The sequence below is a fragment of the Cupressus sempervirens genome, chromosome 1 (genome assembly GCF_028749045.1).
Source record: "Cupressus sempervirens isolate cs-2001-9-10 chromosome 1, ASM2874904v1, whole genome shotgun sequence".
Lineage (NCBI taxonomy): Eukaryota > Viridiplantae > Streptophyta > Pinopsida > Cupressales > Cupressaceae > Cupressus > Cupressus sempervirens.
This window is the reverse complement of record NC_143118.1, coordinates 214,316,916-214,334,657: the sequence shown is the minus strand read 5'-3', so window position 1 is coordinate 214,334,657 and position 17,742 is coordinate 214,316,916. Positions and strand designations below refer to the sequence as shown.

The following is a 17,742-nucleotide window of genomic DNA, read 5'->3' as shown; positions in this document are numbered from 1 at the left end:
GAAATCTCTTGATATTGGAAATTACCTCTAGAAGATGCCCTTGTTTCAGCTTTGGGCATGAATCATAGCAACCTTGGTTTGAAACTAGATATGAAGGGTATAGAGTGTAGAGTGTAGTGTCACCAAGTACTTTATGGAAATGACCCTCTTGAAGGCCTAGTAAATTGAGACTAGCACTATTTCCTCAGCATCAGCTTGAAATCCTTCCTTTTGACACTAGTAGACTTGAAATCTTCTTAAATGAGTGTCCCATTGGGTGTGCCAAAAAACTGTTGACATGAAAGCTTGCACCCTAGTCTAAGGGAATACTTCTAAGAAAACCTCCTGTAACATGGAAACAATCTCAAAAGTGTGGGACTTTGCAACTTGAGATTGAGTCTTTGGCTAAGGTCAACTTTCTTTACTATTAGGATGCATCTAACTAATCTTCAAGAGGAATAGGGAGAAGGAATGCATGTAAGCAAAGCTACCTAATCTAATTTAGAGGGCAATGCACCAACATATTACATGGGTCTACTTCTTTTCCAATGAATGCATTAGAAAATTAATAGATTTCTCAAAATATACCATTATCTACACCTTTTCAATCTATATATCATAATAAGCTAAAGATAACTCAATTAGAGAAGGAATACAATGGATTCACTTGATCTAATCAGTCACCAAGTATGAACATGATTATGATATTTTGATTATCAAATATATTCAGCAAGCAAGGCCATAGGGATATGCACACACTTGGTTCATAGAGAATGGATATAGTAGAGAAAATCTATATCGAGCATAGGAAAAATTACAGAAGAGCTCCAAAACTTTGAAAAGAGAGAGCACTCTAAAAATTAGAAAAAGAGAACCCTTCAGAAAACAAAAAAACTTGCTTAAATTATAGTTCAAGCATAACTGCCAATTGCTTTACAATTTCATTCATGCATTTAAGACTATCAGATGATGATTGGATGAAATCTAGGTGATAGATTGGATCTGATACACCTTTAGAGTTATGGAATCATGAACCCTAACTGGAAGAACCCTGATCATGACATGAAATAGTGACCTTAATGCACAGCTCGATAGATGGATAACTAGGTGATGAGTGCATGCTCCTTTTTCATTTACTAGGCATGGGAAATGCTAAAAGCAATATAAAGATGATCAAAAAATTTGATCTACCATTAAGAGTTGTTTCTTCTTTACTATTAGCATGCCAAGTCAGATGTATCAATAGGTCAATAATATTCAACATTCATCCTATACCTTTCCTACAATTCTATTAGAAAAAGACCCTTCTCTTTTCTAGCTTAGATGAGTGAAACACCCCTATCATGGTCAACGCAAGGTTCTACGATCCTATGATCATCAACCTATCTTAACATTGGGCCCTCCTTGAAATCCCTTTACAATCTTATGATCACCACAATGCCATGACAAAACCTTTGTCTTTGTGTCTTCAGAAGACCTCTTTGGCTACACCTGCTATCTTATGATAACCACATATCATAATATCATAACCCCTCTCACCACCTCTTGCGATCATACAATTCTACTATGTTACGATAGTTTAATATCATAACATTAGTGACTCTATTAATTAACTTCACAATATTCTACTAGATCATAAGATTGTAGCACATAAACATAGGCATATTATCGTAGCTCTAACCTTTCACCTTTTATGATCTGAAGAAATGGGGCCTATCAAGGACACGTGTTGAGACCTCGCTATGTCACTATAACTAAAGGCTGGTCATTTTCTCATAATGACATAACAAGAGACATTAATCTCCTTCTACCTGATGGCCTAGAAACATGCAATCAACTTACTGACTATGCCAAAAATCCAAACCAATTAGAACTTTTCTGTGCACCAACCTATCTGACCTTGATCCACCTCATTCGCAGCCCATAAGGAAATCATGACCCATTAGCCATGTGGCAAGTGCTTGCAATGTTGCATAGATTAAAGTACTCGCAGCTGTCCATAATGACATGGTGAGGACTCTTGATCTTGGGAAGATTGATTATTGGGAAGATGTATGATGTGCTCTGTCATAACTAAGGAAGGGGGGTTCACCATACTACATGTCCATTTTTTTCTTTGTCGTCTTCCACAAAACCCTTGTAAATTTATAAGATGACAAGGTGATGAACATAGATCTAGGAAGATCTAATGAAATGAAAATTTGTGGTCCCATAGAAATATTAAAAGATGACTCAAACTTGGAACTTAGGATATACCATGTATAACCAAAGTATTCTCGTGTGCCCTAATATTTGAATTTTCAAATATATGAACGTTAGGGTATGCTTAGGTCTTGAATTCAACTTTTTAGCAAGAAGACATTTTTGGTTAATAAGACCATCTAATTATATCCAACTAAGCCACAAGTTAGCCTAGAAAATTACAAATTAAATAAAACCTTACATTAAATACATGTTGAGCCACAAGTTAGCTTGAAAAAAATATTAAATATAAGATTCTTTATAAGGTTTATAATACCCATTAAATACACATAAGAAAAATAACCAAGACTCAAATAGGTCCACACAAACTCCCATGACCACTTTACATCACAATCTCACACCACATCCATTAAATGCTCCAAGACCATTGATTAAATCTGTAAGAACTTTATTCAACAAGCCCAAACTATTGACCATCAACAAAAATCACAAGCATCGCCAAGATACCACAAGCATTGCCAAGTTCCATAGGTGCCGAACAACCAACACATGTTGAGCACTATAGAGAGTGTCAAGTAACATAGTTTAAGTTGAGCAACAATATATGTCAAGCTTCTATAGCGACCAAACCTCCAACATTGCAACCAGGAACAACCAAGCACCACACATTTGGTGATTGAATCCTCAACTCCAATGCTAAAATCCCTCCAACATGTAGGATTGCTAACTACCCTAGGATGCTCCTACATCACATAGACATGAAATAATAATTTTGAGAAGTTTCTCAAATGTATCTCTATAAAAAACTATATGTGTTGACCTAGTGCAGTTGAAAGACATTAGCTTGTTAGTCCCTACATTATTTAAGGTAAGGAATTAATGTTTTTTTTAGCCCCCTTTAACTAATTAATGTCCAATGAATCAATTTTGTTTTATAAACTTTGTAAGGTTTGATTTAAAAATTCAATTATTCTATATTAATTGCTATTTTCTTATTGGTTTGATAGTAATTTCTTGTTCTATATTCTAAAGTTTTGTGAGTAGAAAATCTAAAAATTCAAATGAAGTGTTCATAAAAAATTTCTAGAGACCCCCATTTTCCGTCCATAGGCCAAAGTTTAAAAATAATCATTTGTTACTTTTAATGCTTAGGTTTTATCATTTGATTTGATTTTATTTCATTTATTTCTATTTTGAGTCAATTTGTTTCATTACTTTTTATTTATATTAATAAAATAATAAAATATATTATATTAACTATTATCATATATTATTTTTTATATTTTATATTTTATATTTTACTAGTTACTTTAAGCAATGAAATGACTATTAAACAATTAGTTGTCTCATTTGTTTTTATTTTGTATAGAATCATTTGATATTTATACATAATTTATCTAATAAATGTAAATAATATAGAATAAATAATATTAATTTATTTATTTTTAATTTTTTCATTCATGTTATTCGTTCATTTTGCAAATAGTCTATTATACAATACAAATGTTAGCTAGTATATTTTTGTTTCAAAGAAATTCAATCTTTTTCCTATAATTGCTTAGAATTGTTTATAAAAAAATTAGTTGAAATAATTATTTATATAAATTTATTCCAAAGATTTATATATATAAATTTAGTTTTTTTTTTTTTTTTTAATGTTTTATGAATCAAAATCATGTACTCATACATCAAACAAATTTTTTTAATATATATGTCACACATGAAGGATGATCCCAAATCTTGATGGTAGACATTGTATAAAGATCTAAAACTTTGATGTCAACTTCATAAAATATTTTAACTCAATGAAAATAGGTTTTAGCAAAAATCTATGCGACTAAAACCAAATTATGTTCAAACAACAAAAAATGATTAAAATATTTTATAACACAAAAGGAATTACAAAAGATGTAATAAATCTAGAAAAACAATAATCTCTATATTTTGACTATTAATTCTTTTTTTGAAAAAAGGGAGAGACTCCAGCTCAACAAGAGCTCTTGTTCAATAACGAAATCATCTACTACGAACAAAAACTCAATTTGGAATTGTTGATCTTCTTTGATACACTTAATCATTCAATTTCAGCCATTAAAAAATATTTAAAAGGTGTATGGACCAATTTTAAATCAATGAAGAAATTATTTATTTTGAATTTTCCTAATAAAACAAAATGACTACTCTTCCACATCTAATATCCAAAATTATAGTCTTGTGTGAACAATTCATACACCCAAATGTTGATTTTAAATGTGCCAATAATTTCACCATTACTTAATTATTTTAGTTTACTATTTTGGAAATTTATTTAATTAATTGAGGTTTTTTTTTTGTATTAATTATAGAGAGATCAAAAACAAAATATAACAAGAGAGATCCTAGCAAGGCTAAGCCTCAGCGTAAAAGAGTTCATGGAGCCATCAAAAGAAAAATTAGTTATAGTTCATAGATAACAAAAAGACTAATGTAGAATATCATTGTGATCATCAACCCAAGTAGTCCAACCCCCTGGGCCCTCCATCTAGACAATATTATTCTTCTCCTGAATTTGAGCCAGCATGTTGATTTGATGATCAGCCACATTCTTGTTCTTGTTGACCTCCTTAGTGAGTTTCCTCAAGGTTTCTACAAAGTTGGTGAAGTTATCAATACATGGCTTCTCCAGTCAAAGCCATCTTTCAACTCATAGACAAACATGGTGGAGTGACCAGCTTGGAGAAATCTTCTAAACTTCCTGCTATCTAGCATCATATTCATGTTCACCTACAAGGAAATTTTAAAATATGTTAGTTTTCAAAAAAAACTCAGTAAGGGACCTGGGAGAATCTTGATACCTTTCTTCAATTCTATATTTCCAAATCTACCACAAAATGTTAGAAGATGACATGTTCCAGAAAATATTAGTATCTTTTTTAACACCACCAATATATCAAGTAATAATTTTACAAATATTCATAAAGAAAGGGTAATTGATACAAACCATATTGCAAATACTTTTGGAAAAATAGAAATGAAAGAAGATATGTCTTCTTGTGTCAGGGAGACCATAAAATTTGTAGGCATTATTGTCAATAGAATCTTTCCTTAGGGGGACTCTGTCCAAAAATAGAAGCCATCTGAAACATTTGATATTAGGCTCAATAGGAGATTTCCATAGTCTGTCAAGGTGTTTCTTCCACATATTATCATCTAAGTTAGTATACCAAAGTTTGTTAATATGATAAATAATGTCATTTTTTGCATCAATGACATTGTAAATATTTTTTGTTTTAATTTTTTCCATAGTTGTACCATCTAGCCATTTGATCTTAAGAAATCTATGAGAATCAACATGGCTAACTATGGGCAAGTACTTACAAGCTTTGACAATCATGTTATAGGTCTTTTTTTTTTTTTTTTTCAGAAAGAGGAATGTGATATTTAACATTGATATCCTCCTAGCTAATAAGCTTATCTCTCTCAAAAAGAAAGATGAGATGAGATGTTCCCATATTATTCCAATGTTTAGCAGAGCATCCTTGGGAGAGGGCAAGAGGTTTTCTAGCAAGATACAAGTTCCACCAAGTAGATCTTTCACCATAAGAATGTCATGATCAAATAAGGTTTTATTAGTGATGTATTGCTTAACATATTCCTAGGCCTTCCAAATAGTTTTAAAGATCAAAGAGCCTTCAACAATAATGGTAAAACCACCTTCTATGATATCACAGAAAGGGATTTTTTTTCAAGACTTAGCCTTTTTAGGAATTCCTCTTTCAATACTGCTTCTAATAAAGACCTTCCAAGGCTAATCTACTTCTAGAGAGTGAAAGATGAAACTTATGGTCTTTTAAACCTAAACCTCCAAGGAGTTTATCAGAGTGAGACTAGTCCCATTTACCAATGTGCCTTTTCTTTTTACCTTTACCATCATACCAAATGAAGTTCCTAATGGCTTTACGAATTTCAAGAATTTGATAATTGTTAAATATCAAGGCTGAGGAGTAGTAAACATTATAAGAAGATAGAATTTTTTGACAAACATGAACTCTTCTTGCAAGGGAGGGACATCTGTTATGCCACTTACTAAGCTTCTTGAAAATATTATCCTTAATTCAAGCCCACATATCTTAAGGGAAGGATCTATGGAAAGGGGGATACCTAGGTATCAAACAATTTTTTGATGGCCTTGTCAATGGTAGTTAAATTTGCTAAACCACCCTGGGGGTTGATTAGGCCAACCGAGGAAAATAGATTTAGCTTGATAAATTTGATAGCCCAACATAGTATAGAAGGCATTAAGTTTGGTTTCAAGAGCTTCAAAATTGGATTCAGTAGCATGTATTATTTTTCTTTTTCTATTTATTTAAAAAATAATTACTTGTAATCTTCACATCAGCTCATTTATGATTTCTATTTATTTAGCTTTTGATTCTTTAAATTGATTTAGGTTTTAGTTTTTTAATTATTTTAATTTATTTCTTTTTTTTTTCTATAAATATTATTTTTTAGTTTCTATAATTTATTTAGTCAATAGAATATTTGTTAGAGATGTTATTTTTTTCATTTTTTTTTTTGGTATTTCTCTTATTAATTTTTCATAATAGAATTTTTTTATGGAGTTTTTTTAAATCATTAATTTTTTCATATTTGATAAATTGAATTTAAATAAATAATATTTATTAATCTATTTAAAAGATTTTATTAAATATATGTTATTTAAACTAAAAATTATTAATAATATAATTTCTTCACATAAGATTATATTATAGAAAATAATTTTAGTATCGAGTGCCTATTGACTTATTGTTGCAAGCACAAAAGCATGCAACTGCTAGTATAATCTATATTTATTTCTCTAATTTAAAAATGTCATTTGTCTTTCATTGACTGATTCATGCTATAAATAGTTAATTTAATTTAAAAAATGTTTAAAGTCTTTTGTAAAGTGTTTGCCTAGTTAACTCATTAAATATATTTTCAAGTTTATTGATTATTTATTTTGTCAACTTGAATGGTATTTCTAATTGTACATATATCTTGTATTCTTAAATATTATTTCAAAATCATTCAATTAATTTTAATTTTTTTTTAAAAATCAACTTATTAAACATAAACTACAACAACAACAAAAGCGTATGTAATGATGTGTCTCTTGTTTTTCTTTCCCATATATACTTTGTAGATTTCAAAATTCAAAATTCAAAAAAATATCAATCAAGTGAATAGGGAAAGGGTAATTATAGCCATTATAGCTAAGTCTATATACTCTACACTCATAAATTGTATACTGGATAAGCCATTATAGCTAATTTTACATATTCTAAGCTCCTACATGGTACATCAGATTTTGAAAATTTCTTTAATTACTTTTGAATATGACTTGAATAGTTGTAGTCTATTGTTCTTGGCTTCTAGCTAGTTATAATGAATTCTATGCACACAAGATCAAAAGTGATTGATTGAATTGATGCGTCATGCATATTCCCTATTTACTTGTTAAATATTCTCTTTAACCACTTCAAAACTTGTACAATTGATCTAGTACTAATACACAAATGCTTTAATAAGAATGCACTATAAAGCCAAAGATTGGGAAAATAAGTAAAAAGTATTGTCAGCTAGATATTTTTTGGTGGAATTTAAATTAATAAAATCTAATGAATAAGGGCACTAGACCACTTGGTATGGGGCATAAAAGAAACCTATGTAGCTCACCTAGTTTCATGGAGGAATCTGCAGTGAAAAATGATGATCTCGGTTCTCTAGTATCAAAGAGTAGTGTGATGACAAATGTTGATGAGGTACATTTGTGCGAGAAAAACATGGGAGGCAAACCTATTGAGTTATGTTGTCCAACTTTCAATGGATGAGAGCTACATAAACTTGCTCACTGAATATTAGATTTGGCAGTGCCAAGCATTTTACTTATCTTCTCATCCATTTGAGTCACTATGTAAGGGCCCGTTTGGCACCAGGAATACAAGCAGAATAGGCAAATGTGAATTCTTAAAATTTTGAATTCTTCATTAGTATGCACCAAATTGGAATTAGAAAATGAAGTAAAATAGGAATATGTATTGCAATTTTGGCCAAAAATGAGGTTTTTCAATTCCACCCAAATAAGTGTTATTGGAATACGTATTCCTATTCCAGTTTTATGAATTTCAGAAAACATAAATTTTGGGGTCCACAAATTCCCCATCAAATCTTGGCTGAACCAAATAGAGAACAAGAATATGTAGCCCCATTTTACATTCTAGAATAAGTATTCTAGAATAGATATTCCTATTCCCCTATTCCTATTCATGTAGCTAAATAGGTCCTAAGTGAAGACAAGTTGTAATGCAGGGAATATTAGGAAGAAGGTTAGTCATGTGGTGGTAATATCATACCCTACAATGGGGCACATGAATCCCATGTTGCAGTTCTCAAAGAGTTTGGCCGTGAGTGGTTTGATCATCACATTCATCAGTCTTATACATCCCATTCACTAGCATTGTGGTCATATGCTCAAAGAAAATCAAAGAACTAGCTTTGGGGATCTAGTAGAGCGCTCAAAACTACTCCTCCAAGAAATGGTCACATTGGGGAAGTTCTACCCACTGGTTTCTTGGAGGAGACTGTGGAAGAGGGCTTAGTGGTGGACTAGTGTTGCGAGGTGCAAGTTTTTCTCACCCCTCTATGGAGGTGCTTATGAGCCACTATGGTTGGAATTCTACACTGGATTCCTTGAGCTTAGGAGTCCTCATTGTTACTCTGGATATTTGGATGGACCAGCCCACCAATGCAAAATGCTTGGCAAATGTTTGGAAGACAGGGCTGAGAATGAGGAAAGAGGAAGATGGGATTGTGATAGGGAATGAGATTCAAAGGTGCTTGAGAATTGCATTTGAGAGCAAGGAGGGAAAGTAATTGAGAATCAATGCTCTCTAATGGCAGTGTAATGTCCCATTTTTTTGGAGGATTTAATTATAAAGTTATCAATTAAAAATATATATATTACAAGGTAACTTTATAAATTAAATTAAAAAAATCTTCTAGAGGTTGTTGGAAGAAGTGGAGAAAAAATTAAAAAGGAGGCCGACCTATCAAGAACAAAAGAATAAATAGGCATTGAGGGCTCATTGCCTATCATCAAGTTTTATTATTGAATTTTTGCTAATGTGCATTGTGGAGCCTAGGGTTTCTGCAAGTAGTCACAATTGGCCATTGAGAACAAAAAACTCTCAATTGGTATGCAATTTTGAGGGTGTGAAAGATCACCTGAATTATTGCAACTGTGGAAAGGATATTTTAGTCCTTTCACTTGTGCTTAATTTCTAGTTTGGAGTTTCCAGTGGAGTTGCACTTTCACCATATCATCATCAGCATTCAGTCTCCACCATTTGATCAATCCAGGTTCTTCATTTAAATCTCTATTTGCAACAAGTTCTCAATTGTGTACAGCCAGTTAGGGTTTCTTTGTAATGTGCTATGTCATAATGTTTTGGTGCTGAAATTTGCCATATCATTTGTAAAAACATTTGATATTCATTGAATGAATACATTGGCACTATTATTTCTTTTATTTCAGCAATATATTTTAGTAGTGTATTAAATTTAGGGTTCTTTTTAGTGGCCTATTGAAAAGGGTCATTACAGTGGTATCAGAGTAGTTTCCTGCTAGCTTGATAGGGTTACCTAGCCACCATTTAATTTAGTTTACAAAAGAACCAACATAGTTGAGAATATGGCTGAGAGACATTCTCAAAGCCCATCCAGAAGTGTGCGAGATGATGAGACTTTACAAGAATAGGAGAGGCTTCTACAGTCAATAGAGGAAAGTACACAAGCAATGATGGTTATGATGCAACATTTGATTGGGGAAAATAGGAGCAATAATCATAATAATGACTAGGATGATAGGAGCATAGCAGGATCACAACATAGGACATGGTCTGGAACAACTGACAGACCCACATGTCCTACATTCAGAGAATAAACTCCAGCACGTACACCTAATGCTATGGTAACAGATATTGTAGATGAACTCTGACAAGTGAGGAATGAGTGGGATTCATTACCAAAATATTTATAGGATGGATGGACATTTGATAGGTACCTGAACTATAGAGCTACCAGGCAGAAGCAAGTAGATAAACACAGTGAGTTGCAAAAAGTTACCAACAAGTTGGTATTACCCACATTTGATGGGAGTGGAAAAATGACTGCTCGTGCTTGGATTCATAAGGTGGATACTTTCCTATCTTTAAAGATGATGATAGAATTTGAAGCACTCAAGTATGCCACTTTACACTTAAATGGGGCAACACATGATTGGTGGACACATGGCATGATCACATTGCAACACAATCAGATAACCACTTATTAGGAGTTTGTGGATAGATTGATAGAAAGGTTTGATACAAAAAATCCTAAAGTTTATTTTTAGGAGTTAGCCTAGTTGAGACAGTCAGGAGGCTTAGAACAATTTATCAATGACTTCCAAAAGCTTGCAGTGATGGTGCCTTACATTTCAAAAAGGAGGCTAGTCATTTTATTCACAGAGGGATTAACTAAACCACTCAAGGGGTGGGTAAAGGCCTTTGATCCTCCTACATTATAGGAAGCCTTGAAGAAAGCCTGCAGTATGGAACTTGTAGCTCTAGCAAACCGGTTTAGTTCAAAGAGTTCTTCATCATTTAGAGATAACAAAGGGGAATTCAGCAAGGGTAAAGAGATTGTTAGTGACTCAAAAGACAAGCTAACTGCACCTTGGGAGAAGGAAACACTTAATGACCTACGTAGGAAGAAGCTATGCTTCTTTTGTAAAGGTCCCTATGAGTTTGGTCATGATTGTCCTATGAAGCCTAAGGGGAAGGCTAACCAGGTGATGTGGGCTTATTACAAAGGTTCAGATTCAAACATCTTAGAGCACCATGATGAGGATCCTGATGAGGCAGAGGGTGAACAAGAGGTAGATAGTGCTAAGAAAAAAGAGAATCCAGAGATACATTTACAGGAGACACGTCTATCTAGTATTCAAAGAGAGGGATCTTTCAGATTTCGAGGAGTCTTGGCAAGACAAAATATTATTTCTCTGTTGGATACAAGTGCCACACATAATTTCATTGATGGAAAATTTGTGGAGAGGTGTGGACTCATTACTGAGGAGTTTAAGGGACTAAGAGTTAAGGTAGCTGATGGGTATACTCTTCGTTGTGATAGGATGGTGCAAGATCTATCTTTATGCCTAAACAACTATGAGTTTAAGGTGGACTATCATGTGGTCAACATGGGTGACATGGACATAGTACTTGGGATGCAATGGCTAAATTCTTTGAAGGAGGTTACCCTGAGATTGGAGGATATGGAGATACGATTCATGGTGGATGGCAGGACTCATGTGCTGAAGGCTTTTCATAATGGTGATGTCAGGACTATCTCATTTAGGCGGTTCGAGAGATTAGCCAAACATAATATAAATTGGGGGTAAATATGCACTTTGATGCCTACCTAGGAGGGGCAACATAAGACTAAATATCATCTAGATATTCAGAAATTGAGAATCAAGTATGGGAAGGTATTCGGTGAGATTCCACTAGGTAGGCCACCAGACAGAGGTATTGAGCATATTATCCAGTTGGAGGAAGGTGCTAAGCCTATCATGATCACACCATATTAGCACCCAAAATGACTCAAAGATGAGATCGAGAGGACCATCAACAAGTTGCTAGCAATGGGACACATTAAACCAAGTAAGTCACCCTTTTCATCTTCTATTGTTTTGGTAAAAAAGAAGGATGGTACTCTATGAATGTGTATCGATCACAGGGTGTTGAATAACAAAACTATAAAGAAAAAGTATCCCATGCCATGCATCGATGAGCTGATAGAAAAATTGCATGGGGCTTGTTATTTCACAAAAATTGATTTGAGATCAGGCTATCACCAGGTCAGAGTTCAAGAGCAGGATATTGAAAAACTACTTTTAGATGTCACTACAGGCATTTCAAGTTTGTAGTCATGCCTTTTAGTTTGATTAATGCACCTGCCACTTTTCAGTCCACTATGAACAAGGTCTTCCACCATCAGTTGAGGAAATTTTTGCTAGTGTTCTTTGATGATATGTTGATCTATAGCAAGACATGGCAGGAACATTTAGAGTACTTGGAGATAGTATTAAGCATGTTACAGAGCGAGTCCTTGTATGCCACGGAGTCCAAATGTGATTTGGGGATGACAGAATTGTTGTATCTTGGACACATCATTAGTGTGGAAGGAGTGTGAATGGATCTTGAAAAGATCCGTGCTATTGTTGATTGGAAACCACCAAAGAACCTTACATAGTTAAGAGGGTTCCTTGGTCTATGTGGATTCTATCATAGGTTTGTTAGTGGCTACTCACAACATGCAACACCCATGACAAATTTGCTAAAGAAAGGGGCATTTGTGTGGACTCAGGAGGCATAGGATTGTTTTATGCGATTCAAGGAAACAATGACTACATGCCTAGTATTAGCATTACCTAATTTCACAAAGCCATTTGAGCTTCAATGTGATGCTTCTAGAGAGGGAGTTGGTACTGTACTCATGCAAGACAAGCATCCTATAGCTTATGAGAGTAGGAAACTCAGAGGGGTTGAGAGATCATTCAACATATATAATAAGGAGATGTTGGCCATCATGCATGCCTTGTGGGAAATTTTTTTGTTTTAAAACTGATCATAATAGTTTGAAGCAGTTTTTGGGACAGCGGGACCTGAATGATTGTCAGCAGAAGTGGGTGAGTAAGTTACATGCATATGATTTTGATATCACATATGTTAAGGGGACATAGAATATTTTTGCAAATTCTTTATCCCGTAGGCCACACCTCACTTCTATGATTCAGATATCAGAGGATTGGCGACACTTGATTGTAGCAGAATATGCCAAAGACACGTGGGCCTCTGCTATAGTGGAAGGGACAACAATCAAAACCAGATACACTCTCATAGATGATTTGATCATTTACAAGAATAGGATTTACTTAGTCCCAGGATCGAAAGTGAAGCAGATGATTTTGAGAGCATTCCATAATTCACCTACAGTAGGCCATCTTGGATATTTCAAGACTTATAGGTTAGTACAGGAATGGTTCACTTGGAAGGGACTTAAGGCTGATGTTTTGCAGTATGTGCATGAGTGTCATGTTTACCAGTAGAACAAATAAGAGCACACTTATCCAACAGGGCTCCTACAGCCACTTCCTATTCTTGACAGGAAGTGGGAGTGCATCTCTATGGATTTTATTACAAGCTTGCCCAAGGCCCAGGGGCACAATTGTATCTATGTGGTGGTGGATAGGCTAACAAAATATGCTCACTTCTTCCCTATCGCTACTACATACTCAGCAACTGAGGTGGTAGAGGTCATCTTCAGGGAGATTCTTAGATTACGCATTTTTCCTCAAAGCATTGTGAGTGACATGGATAGCCACTTCATGAGTCACTTTTGGTAGTAGATATTTTGGTTGTGTGGCACTGAGACTACACCTAGTACCAGTTATCACCAACAGACTGATGGTCAAACAGAGACTGTAAACAAATGGTTGGGAGGGTATTTGAGGAATTATGTGGCAGATCAACAGCAAGCTTGAGTCAGATGGATATATCTCTGTGAGTATTGTTACAATACTACATATCATATGACTATACAAATGATGCCCTTTATGACACTTTATGGTTATGAGGAACCTAGTTGCTTAGATTTGTTGTTGGGAGACAATCGAGTACCCCGTGCAGGTGAACTATTACAGGAAAGTAAGGATATAATTGCTACTCTTAGAGACAACATTGCTAGAGCTCAAAACCAACAAAAATAGTATGCAGACAAGAAGAGGACTAAGCATAGTTTTGAGGTAAATGATATGGTTTACCTCATGTTGTAGCCATATAAGCAATCAACTCTCAAGAAGAGTGGTGCAGAGAAACTCAAGCCACACTATTATGGACCATTCAAGATCATCAAACGAGTTGGTGAGGTGGCTTATGAGTTGGAGCTTCCCACAAATAGTAGAGTGCATAATGTGTTTCATGTATCACGCCTCAAAAAGGTGTTGGGTCAAAATGTGATGCCTACTACAGTATTACCTCCCTTGGATGATGACGGGAAATTGATCTTAGTGCCAGAATCCATTCTGGATACTAGAGAGAAGTAGCTTTGTAGGAGAGTAATCAGAGAGTATCTAGTTAAGTGGAAAGATTTACCTATTGAAGATGCTACTTGGGATGGAGAAGTGATTTTGTAGCATCCAGCATTAAGATTGCTTGAGGCCAAGCAATTTTAGGAGGGGCCGACCTGTAATGTCCCATTTTTTTGAAGGAGTTAATTATAAAGTTATCAATTAAAAATATATATATTACAAGGTAACTTTATAAATTAAATTAAAAAAATCTTCTAGAGGTTGCTAGAAGAAGTGGAGAAAAAATTAAAAAGGAGGCCGACCTATCAAGGAAAAAAGAATAAATAGGCATTGAGGGCTCATTGCCTATCATCAATTTTTAGTATTGAATTTTTGTTGATGTGCGTTGTGGATCCTAGGGTTTCTACAAGTAGTCACAATTGGCCATTGAGAATGAAAAACTCTCAATTGGTATGCAATTTTGAGGGTGTGAAAGATCACCTGAATTATTGCAACTGTGGGAAGGATATTTCAATCCTTTTACTTGTGCTTAATTGTTGGTTTGGAGTTTCCAGTGGAGTTGCACTTTTTCCATATCATCATCAGCATTCATTCTCCACCATTTGATCAATCCAGGTTCTTCATTTCAATCTGTAGTTGCAACAAGTTCTCAATTGTATATAGCCAGTTAGGGTTTCTCTGTAATGTGCTATGTCATAATGTTTTGGTGCCAAAATTTTCCATATCATTTGTAAAAACATTTGGTTTTCATTGAATGAATACATTGGCACTATTATTTCTTTTATTTTAGCAATATATTTTAGTAGTGTATTAAGTTTAGGGTTTTTTTTAGTGGCCTATTGAAAAGGGTCATTACAAGCGAGAGTTGGCAACAAGTGCTTACAGTGATGTGGCTCCTCTGACTTCGTTCTAGGAAGTTTAATTAGGAGATTGTTGATTGAATGGTTTAAATATCATATATTAAGGCTTGATTCCTAGACTAAAAGTGTTAAATAGTCAAAGTTGATTTGTTTTTCCAAACTTAATTTTGACTTAGCGTGTGATGTTTAAGGGTGGCCATCGTATATTAAAGCGAGCTTATTTTGAGGGCAAGAAATTTGTATTTTGAAAGAGTGGTCATATAGTAATTAAGTGTTTCTTACATGGAGAAAAAGGTAGAGTCTCACATACTATAATCTATCTCTACACTTAAAAATAGGTAGTACTATAGTACTTCATTCTATTATATGATCTTCAAAGATAGTTTGCATTTTCCTATTGTAATACTTCATTATATTTAATTGTAGTGGAATTCCTATATATATATATAGAGAGAGAGAGAGAGAGAGTTCAACAAACATATGTATGTATTGATTCGTACATAGTTATTTTCCATATAAACCTATCTATTATTTAATTCTATTATAAGTTTTATATGGAGGATTAGTCCTAAGAGTCATCACCTTAGTGCTTTTACTAATTAGAACTTGGTCAATTTACTTTCTTTGTTATTCTACTTTGAGCTTATAAAAAAATATTTTTGTATGTTGTGATGTCAGGTGTTAGTATTTAATGACATTCAATACATTTACTTTGATAAAATTCAAGAAAAATTCAAAAGTGCATCAATATAAAGAATTCAGTGTCTTTTGACTGGCGTATTAAAAAAATGAGATTATATCTCTTGAGTGGTCCTCTTTTCTTTTTAGAATCCTTGGAATCAAAAGTAGGAGAAATGACTGCTTTTTTAAGGGGTTATGTTAAATGAATTTGTGTACAAATATATAATACTAGCATATCTAAAATTTTAATTTTAATTTTGTATAAAATAAGCCAAGAGATATCCAATTTCAAAATAAAATAAAATTTATAACCAAGATATCCAATTTAATTCTTTTTTATACTAATTAGGTGATGCTAATATTAGTATTAGGGTTGGCTTATAGTTTAAGATATGGTCTATTAAAAATAAAATTATAATATATTTAGTATTGTAATAAAAAGATGTGGTAGTTCATAGGTTAGAAACTCCTAAACATTCAAAAATATTACAATGAAGGTGAATTTTTTAACCCTACATCAAATATTTTAATATTTATTGATCACTAAAAATGAATTATTCTTATAGATAAAAATATCATTTTGATATGAAATAATGGAAAAAATATTTAAAATTGTATATATATGTATCCTATAAAAACATACAAAAGAGTTGTTGGCCAGTTTCTTTTCTATTGGACATTTTTTGCTTTATTTTTCTTTTGGTATTTTTCCTTAAAATTTTCTAATTTTTAAACAATTTTTTTATTATAATTAAAAAATCCTTAATTTTTTTTCTAAATTGAATTTTTAATTAGATTGTTAAGATATGTTTCTATTATACTTTTTTTTTTTCAAAATCATCTAAAAAATGAAAACAATGCATTGTGTTTAGTATTGAAAATCAAATTTTATGATTCTTATAAGTAAGTTTCTAAATTAAATTTGACTCTATTATGATTCTTATTAAGTAAGTTTCTAAATTGAATCTATTAAATAGATTTCTGATATCTTTATGAAACTCTTGAAACAAATGTGATTTGCAGACCCATGGCTAGATAAATTCTTCTCGCTATTGAGGATTGAAAGCTAAAATGCCCCAATAGTGAGAAGGCCAAAATAAAACAAGTTACTCATCTAATATCACTCTTGTCTTCAAAAACAAATTTATAATCCTATACCTCTTAATTTTGGTGAACACAGTGATGATATTTTATTGCCAATGTATGAAACAACAAGACAATTTTTAATGAATTAACATAATTGGACCTTATAGAATAAATGAATACCCTCACTAGCCTTTAATATTGTGAAACGTTTTTAAATTATTTTTAAAAATGTGATTGTCAGGCATGAAGCCGAATTCCACAAAACTTTAGAAAATCCTTCCCTAGCATGACATATATAGCTACAAAAATTGAAGATGTACATAGCCAATGATTACTTTATTAGTCATACTATCAAAATATGTAATAATTTATAAAATCCCTACCAAAAGACTAGAGAAGAAGAAAAATTCATGATGAGGATCATGTACAACAATCTAAAAGGCTTTGATGTAATTAGAACTAAAATAGAGGTATAAAGATCCCTGCATGCCCACCTCCTCTCGCATCACCCAAATGAATAGTTAATCACTTTCCTCCAATCCCCTTGCAATCACTTAATCAAAGCAGACATGCACTATGGATCTCATGTTGCAATGAAAATTGAATCAAGTTTTACCTTTGAACCATTTGTAATTTTAAAAAAATAGTACCATGAATTTAACTCACCTACATTTATGGCATTTCTTGTCACATTGTGAAAATCTTCAATAACATGGGGATTTTCCTCTATTTTTAGAGGATGAGGAACTAGCCGTAGAGGTCATCCTTGTAGTTTAGCTACTACTT

General features: G+C 33.1%; 1 pseudogene; it reads left to right on the top strand.

Moving 5' to 3' along the window:
* The window catches only part of LOC149576905 (UDP-glycosyltransferase 74E1-like), a 67,151-nt pseudogene that overhangs the window by 46,083 nt on the left and 3,326 nt on the right, over positions 1 to 17,742 (top strand).